We start from the raw sequence: 12,349 nt of genomic DNA on the forward strand, positions 1-12,349 counted from the left end.
ATGGACTTTACTGCTCACCTTATGCCACTCACGGATGAGTGAGGCTGGTCACCCATGTCTTAAATGTTGGGACTGCGTAGCTTAGCCCTGTCTCCCTACGATCCTGATGGAGGGAAAGGGCTTGGATGACTTACGGATGAATGTAATGTAACTATCCTACTAGACGCTACAATGCAACTACCCTACTAGACTCTGCAACAGTACAGTAGGACATGAGAAAGATGGCGGTAACGCATCCACCAGAGGAAAGGCTTGAGATTCACAAGCTACCTTACGATGAATTTTCTCTCGTAGCTAGGATTCGCTTTCGTGGGGAGAACAAAAGCCAGGAGTAGACATTATATTCTCATTTTCGTATCATTCCTGAAAAAATAACATCTCAGCTTCGACTCGGTAACGATATTAAGTTTGTAAATCTCATTGCAGGTCTTGGTCGAAGGACTCTGAGTTCGCTGGAGTGTCTTGGGCTGTACATAGGAAAAATTTCAGACGATTGTGGAATGTGCTTTGCGTAACGATCAGAATTTCCAAGAGGAGATTTAATGATTTCTGGTCACTATGTTATCAAAGGCAAGGCCGGTGATTTACCTATAGTCATTTTTTGATACAATGGTGTAGTTTAAGGCCCATGCACTTTAAAGGAGACGATCTGAGACTGGCAATTACTTTATCCCTTAATATTACCGGTAATCTGAGTTTCGTGCTGCTCGTGTTTAGTGAAATCCAGTACATGAGACGAACCTTAAGAAAACTGACGGTCCGCGCTTCTCTGAGGAGCTACTGAATATTAAATGAACTTTTTTCATATCCAGACGAGGGGAGTTCCCGGTCTGGCATTCAAAGAGCTCATTTTAAAGAGGATGAGCCCAGCAGATGTAAGATTAGCTAAAGTGGTCGTGGGAAGTTTTCAGGTAATCTTCCAGGACTCCTCTGAGAAGGGATGTAAGGATTTGGACATAGCGAGGGTCAAAGTTTTTTTTTTATTTTTTTTTTTTTTACAGTGGAAATTAAACCGGTATACCATAAAGCAGAGATTTTATTTACAATGGAAATTAAATTGGAATACCAAAAAGTATGATGTTTTAGGTATATATCAACACATCTTTGTAAGCAGCTTATATTCACGATCAGCGAAGTGAGGAAATACAACGGAAAGTGGCTGTAACTCACTAAAAATACTTGTTGTTATAAGTAAACATGTGTAATTTAAAAAAAAAATGTTTGGGAAAGTTCAGCCATCTCCACGTTGAACCCAAAAAAAGTCAATTAAGTATAAGATGAGGTTCAGTTAATGATAGTGTTTCTCTCAATTCATAAAGTGAAATAGAAACTTGAATGAAAAATGCAAGGCTATACTGTATAGGCTAAAGCAGTTCAGCAAACAATTGTGGGTAACTATACTCTGTTCACTTTAACTAGGCCTAAAATTGTTCTCTCTCGAGTGCTGAACTGTAACAAGAGATAAGCACTAGATTAAGGTTATGGTCATGAAGAAGTTCTATGGGAAGGATGGTGAGCAGTATCCTTTTCTTACTCTGCCACCTTGATACAGGAAATACGCTGCAAAAGGACGTAATCCCCACCTTGTTAAAAAGAATGAACTCCAAGCAATGGTAAACTGAGACTACACCTCAGTCCCAGCGTAGCAAGAAGGCAATGAATATTTTTACTTTGTGTTATCTCGCCACAGTATTATCAAAGAACAAGACTACACCTACTGTACACTTTGAAAAACGCTAAAAGTCAAAGGGAATATTAGTAAAAGTAACTCCTGCCTTCATGAATTAAAGAGTAAAAAAAATCCGCACGCAGTCTTTCATAAACGACACATATCAATAAGTTGCCTCACAAAAACCCATTCACGTGACATAAGTGAGCGCTGGGGTGAGAGTCGGTGTGGGTGGTGTGAATAAATATTGGTGTGGGTGCTGATGTGAGTGGTATGAGTCAGGGCAAGTGCTGGTGGTGTGAATGAGTGCAGGTGTGGGTGGAATATGTGCGGGCAGGTGTTAGTGGTGTGAGAGTAGGTGTAGGTGTGGGTGATGAGTGAGTGAGTGAGTGTTGGTATGTGTGGTGAAAGGGTGCATGTAGGTGAGGCTAGTTTCAGTGAGAGAATGTGTGTGTGTGATGAATGGGTGTTGGTGTGAGTAATATGAGCGCATGTCGGTTTGGTTTATGTGAGGGAAAGTGTTGGGGGTGCGAAGGAACGCTTTTGGATGAGTGTTAATGTGACAGAGTGCAAATGTGACTGATGCGAAGGAACGCTTTTGGATGAGTGTTAATGTGACAGAGTGCAAATGTGACTGATGCGAAGGAACGCTTTTGGATGAGTGTTAATGTGACAGAGTGCAAATGTGACTGATGTGAACGAGGAAGTAAACGGTGTGAGTGAGTAAAAGGTTTAGTTAATGCAAACACGAATGAATACAGATTGTTGGTGTGAGTGAAATGGTGTGGTCACAAAATTTTCTGCGCCAGATTAATATTACTCACTCCCTCAATTGAAATAAACTGGCGTCTCACTCTTCAGTAACATTATTTCATTAACACTCTACTTAGTGTTTTTTCATTATTCATCTTCATAACATAACAGTATATTAGCTTGATGTTGCTTTCTGTACTCTTCATATTACAAGAAGTGCATGTAATCCTGATCATTCTTGGCATACCGTATATATTGGCCAAATGTCAGCATTGTGACTTTGGTTCTTCATTTCCCTGCATTTTTGTCATTTTTCTCGCACAGATGGTAATAGTTTCTACAAAAGCAGACTTTCTTCTCTACAGATCTTTCATCTTTATCTCCTTTCCTCTCTCTTACTCCCTTCTTCTCTTCTTAGTCGTCTTCTTAGTGTCGTCCCACTGAATAAATCGCTCCTGTCGCGAGACAGGCTGTCTCTTTCTGTAATCTACTTACTAGCTTTCTGTGTCATCATTCTTTTCTGTTTCTGCTACCTACCCGATATCATTCAAAATTAGCTCCCTTTTTTTCCTAGCAGCAGATGAATCACGCTCTGCTAAGAACATTACAGCGTTTAGGAAGTAAATTGATTTCGCCATTATTCCCATTATCGGGGCTTTTACGTGCTGGTCTGCTGAAACATTAATGTATCCAATCACATTTGCTGCCACGAGTTGATGTGCTGAGGAAACTCATCTCTGGACTCGGGAATTGCTCACATATAATTTGCATGGGCCTCCTCCTTGTCCTCGTAAAGGGTGGCAATATAGGTCTTCACCTTTTTAACCCTTTATTATCAAAAACATGTTACAGATACGGTGACGAAAAGCGAACTGTTTGACAGATGAAATCCAGAAGAGAAGATGTACTTTTCTTAAAAGGAAATTTTACTACGAGTGTAGGTAATGGCTAGGCACAGTGTCAGGCCGAATATTAAGTTCCTGCCGCATTATTCAGAAAACATTTAGGTCTACATATGCACAAGACCTTGCGATTGTGTCTTTCAATCTTATCTTACTTGCAGTGAAGGGACGCAGACACTATCCTCAATAATCCTTAGTAAACAATGCATGGGAACATAATCCAATGATATAATAATAGATATTTAGTTAACAAGTTTTCGTACCTACCAAATGGCTTTTCGCAAGTTGTTGGTAAAGTCAAGAATTAAGTATGGAATTAAGTGTCTTCCTTAGGTTTTGTGAATAAATCGCTGAGGGGTCGAAGCACCGACATAAGCACTAGTACTGTTAAGACTTAGGTTAACTCATGCCAGCTCCGGGATAATCTTGAGACAAAACTAGGAAGATAGCTGATTCTGTTTTTGTACATTCTAAGCACGTTTACTAAAATTCACACGACAAAAATCAACAAAAACGCTCTTCTTGTGCCACACTAAGTAATTTCTAATGGAGGCAAAAGCGTATCTACACGGATGCTGGCCAGACATAAAAGTTACCCCCCGCCATTTCTGCGAAACTGTCGAGGCAGGAAAAACGGAAGCCCTTCGTGGGATTTTGCGATGTCGCTGTAATTTCTTTGTGCATAAAACCCGACGCTGCTAAAGTGCAAACTCCACGAACGCATGAAACAATATCAACCCTTGCTCTTCACTTCTCTCTTCACTGGTTCTCTTCATTATTTATTTCTCCTCTCTTCTCTACTTTCTCTTCTCTTCGTATTTTTCTGTTTTCTCTTCTCTCCTCTCCTCACTTCTTTTCTCGTTACTTATTTCGTTCAATTCTCTCTCTCTCTCTCTCTCTCTCTCTCTCTCTCTCTCTCTCTCTCTCTCTCTCGTTATCCGTCTGTGTATACAACTCTCCCCTTCTTCTCCCCAGCCTATAATCCCTCTCCACTCCTCGTTATTCTCGCACCCCTCTGCCTCTCTCCCCAGCATTCCGTCCTTATGTCTCTCACGTCTGCCCCTCTCACTCTTGTTTATCTCGCTATATTTTCCTCCTCCTCACTTGTATTGCTGGCCATATTTTACCTTTCATCTTCGCCCAGCTTTATTTAATCTTCTGCAAAAACGGTAAAACTTTTCAATGCCTAAAATCTGTAAATATTTCATATGCCTAGATTTACCGTAGTCTTGAACTTGTAAATGATATACCCCTCCACTGCCTCTTGGGGATTCAAACCTAGGCGCATCACAAATCTAGCCCCATCTGGCGGCCTCAGACCCCTAGACCACCAGGCATCATTTGTCCAATCGACCATCTCAATTTCCTTTTTCCTTACTCGCCCCATCTTCTTTTAAAAATTCCCTTCTACCTCCATTTACTCAGCTCTCCCTTTTCTCCATTTTTTACTGCTTTCCCTTCGTATCTCCCTTACTTATATCTCCACATTTATCCTCTGGTGTATTGCTGTCCACCTTTCACTTCCTTTTCGCTTTCAGTCGATTTCCATTTCCTTTCCTTCCTTTTAAATTGGTCTTTCCTGCCTCTCCCTCCCATGATCCTTAAAAACTTTGTGGGTACTTTATTTTGTTTTCTCTCAGGCCTTCCTACTTTTATTTTGTACCGCATTTCTCTCCTCTGATTTTATGTTTGCTTTTTTGTCAACCCAATTCCATTTCCTATACCCCCATTTTCTACTTTTCATTTTTGTGTCATATTGCATTTTTTTCTCTTAGCATCTCTCATTTCTCTTTCTCAGGCATCTTCCCTCTGCCATCTCGTTTCCTTCTAAGACAGGCTGTACTATCAAAAAGCTGAGATGCAAAATAGATAATGAGAAGATCAGAAGAATATAAAAGATTCTTATTGAGAGGCCTGGGACCCTGAATCGGAATTAAACTAACAGACGGTTTGGTGCAAATTTATGAAGGGGTGAATGGGTAAAATGTTGTTTGCTCAAGGACAATATAAACAGCTGATGAAGGAGTAAGAGATCAGACCCAATTATTGAGAGTTAGAAAAGATGAAGAGGAAAACGTGAAAAAGACACCAGGAAGCTCTGGACGATGGTAAAAGAGAGGGAAGTGAAAGGAAAAAACATGTAAGATCAGTGGATATTGGGGGAGAGAGAGAGAGAGAGAGAGAGAGAGAGAGAGAGAGAGAGAGAGAGATGGGCAAGAGAAACGCAGGAGGCGGTAGAAAAATGGGAAGGATATAAAAAGGAGGAAGACGGAGCAGTGAAAATACGCCAGACATATATCAAGGGAATAAATATACTGGGAGGCGGCGAGCAACAAGAATAACAGCATGTAATAAATGTGGGGGGAAAAAAATGCTGCAAGAAAAATTATATTCGAAAAGAGAAATAAGATGAAATAAGTTGGGAGCTGGTGACAGACAGGATAAAAAAAAAAAAAAACATGAAATTGAAAGAACTGAAATAAGACCCAGAGGAAAATTATGGTCAAAAGCAGCGTAACAGATAACTAAAAAAAGGAAATGAAACAAGGGACCAAGAAAACTGGTGTGAGAGTAAGGAAAGGAAATGAGGAAATGATGCTTGTGAAAACAGAACAAAGCCTGTTTCTTGGAAAACCCAGAACAGCCCCACCAGCTCTGTACAAAAATGGGAAATCTAAAACAAAAACATAAAAGAAAAAGGAAAAAAAGTGTCGTTTCCGTGCCTGGTCCAGTTAACAACATGGTCTCTACCCACGCAGGCCGGGACAAAGACGAGGCCCACCAGTGAACGGGGTGATTACATATATTTTCCTTTTTCATCATTCATTTCTTGTTTATGGTTATCTCTTTCCACTTTCCTTTTTTCATCATCATCAACATCATCATCATATACATACATACAGAGAGAGAGAGAGAGAGAGAGAGAGAGAGGAAACGATGCTACCTAGCTTCCTCCTACAGCTCGACGACAATACTCCTTTCACCTTAACTTGGCCCAGGTTTTCGTACTCTTTCAACCCATTTCACAAACGTCAGCAGTAAAACAGGGCAATACTATGACTTAACATTCTCCTCGCTGCAATTCTTCCAGACTATTATCACATTATACTGTCTATAAACTGTTAAAACACAGAGGTTAAGATGGGGACACGGCAACTTCATGCTAAGTTAGAGCAAAAAGAGTATATCGGTCTGGCAAGTTAGGATGTCAGTCAAGAAGGTCAGGTGTCGTGTGCCTCGTTCGGAATACCTAAGTAGCCAGTGGATGTTTGGCCTCTCTTATTGCCAAGAGAAAAGCAGGATGAACTAAATCAACCGCCAGAAATATAGGACAGACTAAATCAACCTTGGTGTGTGTGTGTGTGTGTGTGTGTGTGTGTGTGTGTGTGTGTGTGTGTGTGTGTGTGTGTGTGTGTGTGTGTGTGTGTGTGTGTGTGTGTGTGTGTGTGTGTGTGTGTGTGTGTGTGTGTGTGTGTGTGTGTGTGTGTGTGTGTGTGTGTGTGTGTGTGTGTGTGTGTGTGTGTGTGTGTGTGTGTGTGTGTGTGTGTGTGTGTGTGTGTGTGTGTGTGTGTGTGTGTGTGTGTGTGTGTGTGTGTGTGTGTGTGTGTGTGTGTGTGTGTGTGTGTGTGTGTGTGTGTGTGTGTGTGTGTGTGTGTGTGTGTGTGTGTGTGTGTGTGTGTGTGTGTGTGTGTGTGTGAGAGAGAGAGAGAGAAAATTACAAGTACCGGTGCAAACAATCATTTGCCACATCACCCCAACCAAAAGGCACGATGCTCTGCTCAACAGGCGCTCACTCAAAGTTTGCCTATAAATTCCCCAATACTACTCACATTGTTGTTGGTCTCCCTCACCGACAGTGGTTTAGTGGGGAACACTCGGATGCTACTAGACTAATGGAGTGGCCGATGGGACGAGGTTATGGCGGGGACACCATCATCGATACCATCTCACTCAACGCCTTCAGTACAAATGGATGATGTTAGTGACGGACGCCTTCACGCTGTGGCACCGATATGGCCGGGCAGCCACACTGAACGGCTATATAAACATCCCTCAGCTCCCTCCCTCTCCCCCAAAAGGAGGAGGATGGACTGTATAAGGGCATCTTTAGCCTGCAGTCCAGTGGGTTCACGTTTCAGATGACGTTAGGACCAAAACAACAACAACAGCTACAATAACAACAGCTACTACTACTGCTACTAAGAAGGGAATCTCCTTAAGCACTTTGAATGCAGGGGCGTATTTCTGAAGTGAGAAGGTTTAGGAACTTCCAGACGACTTTACTTAAGAAAGAGCTATCATACTACACGGATACCGAAGACAACTTAGCCCCGTCATTTCTAAAGTGTGCCCTAAAGAAAAGTCTTAAGAAGGTAACAGGAAAAAGATGAAAAAATACATCACAAACTGATGGAATCAACTGGAGATAACTATCTTACGACAGGAATAAAAAAAATTCATACTGCTGGAGTTACTGGAGTGTCTCGTAATTGGTGCATAACTCTGTTCAGTGTCCTTCGAGTGTAAATTATTCTACTGCATTGTTTAATACAGTAGTCACAAAATACCTGCAAATGTTGTTAGGCTGTTTATACATGAGAACAGACTCCTAGTACAAGCTGTTTATACATAAGAACAGACTCTTAGTAATGGAACAGGTCAAAAACGTATACTGTCCTCCCCTTTTTCAAAAATACAAGAAAAAGGCAAATACATTTTTTTCGGTGTTTGCACAGGTATTGGAATGAAAAAATTGAAAATCATTTATCCTGTGGTACGCGCTGGCTATCACAGAGTCACTGCATTCTGTGGCCTCCAGCCCTCTCTATATATAAACAAAATTGATACCCATGTCAGAGCCAACATTTCACTCTGAAGCCTGTTGTCAGAACCACAATATATGTCTGGGAAATGGTAATTGTTCTCTCTTTAAAAAAATAACTATGTTGAAGACCATTGTACCGCCGAAAGCATATGTAGGTAAATGGTGACTGATCTGGATAATAATTGAATGTGAAGAAAAATGTTAGTATTACCAATGGCCATTTTGTTGGTGGCCTGAAACAAATAGTCGTGCTCTATTATTCTGTAATCATCAAGCATGTTATTACATTCATTAACTACCTCAGTGAAGATATTCCCCATTATTATATTAACATCATTGGGAGACATAATATTACGCCGCATAACATCAGCGCTGGATATGATGACTGGCCACAAGAAACTATGCAAATGTCAGAAGAAACTATGGAGACGTCTGTGTCTGGCAGATGATCAATGAGTTCCAACTTACTTCAGAGCGCGTGACTGATTGGGTGGAGTCATGCAAAGCTGAAGTACATAACAGCCGTCTAGCGAGTCAAGTCATAAACTACACTCCCTTACAAATTTAAGACAATCAGCTCAAGACCCCATCAAAGGGTTAGATCCGATGATTACGGATTATATCAACGAAAAGGTAATTCAATCATATCTGAATTATGACTATGAACTTACAGGTAAATGTATTTTTGTCTGTAATATGTTTTCTATGTTAATAAAGACTTGCCTACATGGCTGGCAGAATTTTTTTTTTTTTTAACACTGCACGCCCGCTATCAAACAAAAATGTATTTACCATGGGAAAAATCTTTATATCGTTTTCACAGACGCCTACATGGCTCGTACGTCTCCCTGTAGTTCAGAGCTAACGAGGTATAAAATCCACCATAAAATTATCAGTCTTCTTTTTCATCCACTCGACGTTTAAAAGAACTTTCCACTTACACTCTAATGGCCAAACTTTTCCCGCTCAAACTTCTTGCCAACTGTGGTTCACGGGAGACGAACTGTGTATCTGTGGACCTCTCTAGACTCCAAAACAGTGGGCAAAAACGAGTTGTTTATGTGGCATCTCCGCTTTTTACTCGGTCATGAAAAGAATTTGTGTTTGAAAGTTACTTACGTGTCTGAGTTTCTACTTCTTTATATTCTTAAATTCAGGACTTATTATTATTATTATTATTATTATTATTATTACACCAGACATTTTCTCTTTATCCCATACCATTTTCATAACTGGCAATCACTTACTCTCACACTTTTACTCAGTCACGCTCACTCAGTCTCACTCACTCTCACACACTATCTCACATCATTTACTTACACTTATACTCATTGTCTCCTACTCTTTCTCACTCTTTCACTCACTCACTCACTCCACACACACAAGTGAAATAAACGCTGCCTCAGCAGCATCTATACTTACGATAGATGTCTTGGAGTAAAGAGGCTAAATAATCTAAATAAGCAGGTTTGCAGTGTTGAGAGAGAGAGAGAGAGAGAGAGAGAGAGAGAGAGAGAGAGAGAGAGAGAGAGAGAGAGAGCATAAAAAGGGTGGGGAGAACCTCTTGTAGTAAAGGGCTTAATGACCAAAAAAAAAAAAAAAAAAAAAAAAAGAATTGGCTGACTTAAAAGCAAGGACTCCATCTAGGACCCAACACAGCTACTCCCACCAACACAGCCACTACCACCACCAACACAGTCGTCACCACCACCACCACCACAACACCACCAGCACCACAGCAACCACCATACCAACACCACCAAACACAACCACCCACAACCCCCACCAACACAGGCAAACCACAAAGAACACAGGCACCCACATTCATTACCATCACATCATCCCACCAGCATCAGCATCACTCTCACACGATCCTCACTGCACCACCACCACCACAGCCACCCACCACCACTTCCACCACCCCACATATTCTAGCACCCTTGACTGGTTCTGTGTGTACCTTAATCCCTACCAGCGACCCGAATTGTTTGACCTGGCGCGCTTTCCTCTCGCCCTGATTGTTGGAGCGTGTATTCTTGTTTTTTTTTTCCATCCCTGGCATTTTTTTTTTCCCCTTCTATCACTATATCTTTTCGGATTTGCGTCCACCTCGTGCCATCAGAACTGCTGGCATTAGTGTGGTGGAGCAAGAATCAGGAATCAGAGCATGGTGAATCAAGAATCAGGACACACAGTAGGGAGGACCAAGACTTAAGTGTTAAAATTCATATGTTACAGTGAAATTTAAATGTTACTCTGGTTCTTAATTTGCGTTCTAGTTTTTGATGCACCATCGTAATCCCCTTCTCAGCCGCTCCCACGTGTTTCAGCTTCTCTGTGCTCTTACATTTTTTGCATATGCACTCTCATTCTACCTCTTACTCTTACCCTCCTCTTTGTATACTGATAATTTAGTCACTCTCTCATATATTTTCCGCTTGTTTTTTTTTTTCCTTTTATGTTCACACCTACTCCAGTTTTTCTCGTGTTTTTGCAATATTTTCGCTATTTATTTTCCTCTCCTTCCTCATCCACTTCCTTCCAATCATTCTCGTTTAACACAAAATTTTTTCCTGTCATTATCTTCTTCATCCCCATCCATTCTCTTCTCTCAGTATCTTCTCCGTTCCACATCCAGTCTTCCCTTATTTGTACGAGTACTTCTGTCTTTCTTCCTCAGTAATTCACGCTTTTATTTCTTCAGATGTTTTCTTCAAGGTGTCTTCTTTCTCGACATATATTCTCTTATCTCCTTGTCTCTAATTCTTCCACATTTATTGCCAGTCTTCTCCCCAACATCGATTATTCTCTTTTTCCTCTTCTCAATCCTCATCTGTTTTCTTCAAAGACTCTTCTCTCTTCACGTGTATTTACTGTTACACTCTACGCCTTCCAGATTTATTATCACCGAAATTATTACTCCTTTAACCTCTTCGCTTTTCCTTTTCATTCTATTGAAAATCTGTCTCTTCACACGTATTCGCCTCTCGCCTACTCTCTTCTCCTTCCACACTTATCCCATCCTATTTCAATCGCTTCTCCTTCCTCATTCGTACCTTCCATCCTTCTTCTCCCCTTCACTTTCCTCATCTATATTCTTCCAAGTACCTTCTCTTTTCACAAGTATGCTCTGTTCTAGTCTTTACTGCTTCCAGATTTATCCCCTTATTTCTTAATCTCTTCATCCACTTTCTTACCTTCCTACTCCTTTCAGACGTATCCTCATTTTTTTAAATCACTTCTTCCTCATTTCCACCTACCTACCTTCCTTCCATCCATCTTTCCACCCATCCATCCATCCTTTCTTTCTTTCTTTTTTTCTTTCTTTCTTCCTTCCTTCTTTCCTTCCTTCCATCCATCCATCCATCCATCCACCCTTCATTCCCTCCCACTATCCCGCCCCATCCGTGTCCCTGATTAGTGAGGCTGCGGGATAAAAGAGAGTGCCAGCTTTCACCCGCCTCCTCTGCATTAATTACTGGGCCGGCAAAACAAGAGCTGGCCTCACCACCGACCCCATCATCACGATAAGCTCACCGCCGACCCACCTCCCGCCTCTGAAGGCTTTTGGGAGGCTGGCTTTTAGGCTCTTTCCCTTTTAGATTTTATTAAACCCTTTCGTACCGGAATGGCTTTATTTTATTATTTATGTATTCATCTGTCTTTGATTCTATGAGACTCTTTTGTACTGGGATGGCTCTTATTTTCCTTCTTTCCTTACTTATTAATTTATTTTTTTCGATGCTTTTAGACCATTTTATTTTGCTTTAGATAGACCTTGGGGTATGGAGATGATCGAAACAATATCCAGTAAACCACTTAGTCCGATGTCGCTTTTTTTTTCTTTTTTTTTTAAGTTAGGCAGCCTCCAAACAATTTTATTCAATTTGGGAAGGGCCTCTTATAGCGAAGGGGTTATTGCAGACCACGCCAAACCCCTCCCATTCAAAAAATTTTAACGTGAATGAAATCATATGAATAAAACAAGAACAAAGTGAATTATACGTTTCCACACTGAAGGGGCTACCCATTCCACTACTCACTTTTCGTCAGTCACTAAGATTCTTCATAGGTTCGTATTCGTGGTCGTGGAATTGGCTGAACACGCATGCTTTGTCGACTGTGGCTTTAATCTCTTGTTACTTGACATTCACAAAATTCTTGAGGGCTTAATTGCTGTTTGGTATTTATATCTTTAAT

At 41.0% G+C, this 12,349-nt stretch overlaps 1 protein-coding gene across 1 annotated transcript in view; it reads left to right on the top strand.

Moving 5' to 3' along the window:
* LOC145411433 (thrombospondin type-1 domain-containing protein 7B-like) overlaps nucleotides 1-12,349 on the top strand; it is a 169,524-nt gene that overhangs the window by 49,898 nt on the left and 107,277 nt on the right. The window lies entirely within an intron of this gene.

The sequence above is a fragment of the Coenobita brevimanus genome, chromosome 89, assembly GCF_032717465.1.
Source record: "Coenobita brevimanus isolate Jiangsu-jjx chromosome 89, ASM3271746v2, whole genome shotgun sequence".
NCBI lineage: Eukaryota > Metazoa > Arthropoda > Malacostraca > Decapoda > Coenobitidae > Coenobita > Coenobita brevimanus.